The following is a 3,408-nucleotide window of genomic DNA, read 5'->3' as shown; positions in this document are numbered from 1 at the left end:
GAATGAAACTTGATTTTACAAAAACCATGTACTTTTGATTTGGCATTTTATGAGAATAGAAACATATGCTCCATTATGAGAAGGCACTGCCATTTTACTCATACAGTAATTGGTTATGTCTATACTATTTAGACCCCTGAATTGCCCCCACCATAATACTAATATCAGAGCCATATGCGTATTGCATATGAGCAAGGGAAAATGCATAATCACATTCTTGTATTACTTTTAACTTTCATATGCTTCTCAGCGTATGTCTAGTCGCTAAATAAACTTAGAACTTGTGCTGCTTTATGTCTAATTCTCTTTTTTTACATGGATGACATTGAAACAGTAGAAATTTGGAAGTAATTTATTTAGTAAGTTAGGCTGTGTTCAGACTAGGGACAGAAGGGATATGATACCTCTTGAATCTATATGCAAAGGATGTAATCCATACATCAGAAATCTCCATGTATGGAGTGATCCTCTTTCTCTGATCATTTGGGCTGTGTCTGAGTTTCCAGTCTGCTCATGAAATCCAAAGAGGACATTAATACAATCACGCACTGAGCACTTCTTGGAGCAGTCTGAAACTACCTTGGTCGATTTGTCTCAGCAAGAAATCCAATTCAGCTGTTCTCCCCCATAACACACCCTTCCCTCCAGGACAATCAAAAGGCATAACCCAACACCTATGTCAATGTTGTTGACCTCAGACCTTCACACACGCTGAGATGACTGGGGTCTTCTCAGACAATCATGTTCTCTTTTGGATTGGCCGTCTTCTGCCAGAGCAGAATCGGTGTAAAAATGTAGTGCTGATGTCTCCAAAGTCAGAGGCGTGAGATTTAAGGGCTGATCGTTCATTCCATTTCATCAGCTAATGCCAGTGCATTTCTTCAGAAGTCAATAATCTCCGATGTATCATGTATTTTGCCTTTTCTGCATTCCACGTTCCTACGCACATTCCTCTTGTGATGTCAAGCAGCCTCCACAGACCTTCCCAAATTGCTCTTAGGTGACGAAGTGTGTTTCAGCACAAACATTACCCAAAACCTTTCCTGAATCAGACTTCCCCACCTATCCTTGAAGCATTAAGAAGGCATTCAAACATATTTCCTTGATACCATTTGGCTCACTGCAGATTTTTGCTGTGTTTTAAGCACAGTATTGACTGCATTAAATAACCACATAATCACATTTAAAGGCTTAGTGATCTAGTGCCACCAATGTACTAAAATATATGATAACAAATGCAGTCAGCATTTTCCATACCATATGCTTGTAAATGTTATTCTGCAGGGAACCAATTAAAACTATGGAAAATTTGGAACACAGACATATGGAACAAAACAAAGCAACTTATCTTGTCACCATGGTGCTTGCTCAGTACATCGATTAGGGAATGGTGATATTATAGGACAAACAAATGCCACTTTAATTAAAGTGTGCTGAAAGGCAATATACAGTAGCAATCTCAAACATTCATTTTTGCTGTGCTGATGTTAGTTTTCCTTCTAATGAGATAAAACAGGTAAAATACACTCCTGTATTTTACCCCACAAATACTCCTATTTGAAGAAATGCAACAATAGTGCTAACTTATTGAAAAATTTCCTCTTGTAACATTCAATCAGAAAAAGGTAGGAAACTGAAATGGAGTGTTTGGCTTTCAGGGAAAACATCTGAAATACTGCTAAGGATATAAGATTTTTCAGGAAAAAAAAAAGTTTGAGCAGGGACTTATTTCTTAAATGTCTTTCTACGAAAACGTAGTGCATCAGGGAAAACACTGAATCTAATCCTTGTATTTGTCCAGCACAATTGACAATGGAAAAATAGTAAAAGAACTGGAGGAAATAACAATCACTTTGAAAAATATCCTCCACAGGAAGCAAAAAGTTATCAGGAGGTGGAATCATGATTACCTCCTATGCCTGGGGCAAGCTGGGAAAGATCTATAGGAGGGAATACACTCAAATCTGCATTTCCCATTCCTTCTTGCACTTCAGAGTTCAGCAGTGCAATAGTTAAAAGTCCCACAGAGCACCATAGCGCCTATTACAAAGACTCCCCCAAAAAGTAAGAACCTAAAGGTTACATATTTTGGGTAAGACTCCTGCCTTATTACTCTTGTGTAGTGCCAATGACACCTTGAACTGACATACAGATGATGATACTGCAAACAATATTTACGGTGATGATTATTATTGCCCCTCTGAACCACGGCTCCATTTCACATGATTTTGTCTTGATGCAGAACATATGTGTACCTGAGCCATGTTTTAAATTTAACATACTAGGACAACTGGTACAGAAAAAAAAGGAACAAATTATGTTAATTCTGCTGGTCATCACAGTAATGTTCCAGCATATCCAAGATCTGTCAAGAACCACAATACAATAAACACATCTTTCTCATATAGAGCTATAGCCAGATTGTCACTGTAGCTACCAAAAAACCCCCACCTTGAACAGTGGTGAGAGCTTCTGTAATGGTAAATAGTCGACTGATTGCACAGACAGACTTTATCTGGCACAGTAGTTCAATTTCATCTCATAAAAGATATGTTATATAGAGAAGAGCCACAGAAATAGGGAGTATATAGTATTACAGATGATCTTCATGGCGAGCATATTAACTATTGCTTTAAAAGTATGGAAAATAATAGACAAAATCATTTAAAGTGTAACTACAAAGTAAATTGAAGCACTGTTTATATTATAAAGCTATAAAACCATTTCTTTAAAGATATGTTATGCCATTAATTTCTGTTAAAAAATTTTGTAAGCATTAACGGAATATGAGAACAAGGAATGCACCTAGAAGAGATTTTTTTTGTTTAAGGTTTGGCTCAATTTCATCCATTTTGATTAATGTTTTCACAATGCATTATTTCAAATTTTATTAAGCAGGAGGAAACAGTAGATATAAATTGACAAATTCACATATGAAGAGACACTAATGACTGATTAAGTAAGACATCCTCTTCAATGCTAGTTTTGCTGAATCCTCTCAGTTAACACCAAAATGGGCAATTCATCATCCCTGGCAAATCTGCTGCCCTAGCTAATTCAAAAGACAACAAATATTTAAAAAAAAAGATATGGTAACAACAAACAAAATAAATTACATTAATATTTCAACTTTACCTTTCAATTGACAGATCAACAATATCTTCTAGTTTTATATTTAACACATTATGATATATTTTTTATCTATGGAAAATGTAACTGCGTCCTCCCCCACACAGGGACTTGCCTGATTTTCCTCAACAGTCAAGCTCTTGGTTTTCAATTGAAGAGCATACTGTTAGGAAAAGCAGCATCCATTGATTTCTGTGTCTCCTGTAGTTAAGAACAAAGGGTCCAAAGGTAAGGTGAGATACGTAAGATAGCAAAGAACAATCTGCTTCCTTTCAGGCT

The sequence above is a fragment of the Gymnogyps californianus genome, chromosome Z (assembly GCF_018139145.2).
Source record: "Gymnogyps californianus isolate 813 chromosome Z, ASM1813914v2, whole genome shotgun sequence".
Lineage (NCBI taxonomy): Eukaryota > Metazoa > Chordata > Aves > Accipitriformes > Cathartidae > Gymnogyps > Gymnogyps californianus.
Note: the sequence above shows the minus strand (reverse complement) of the source record.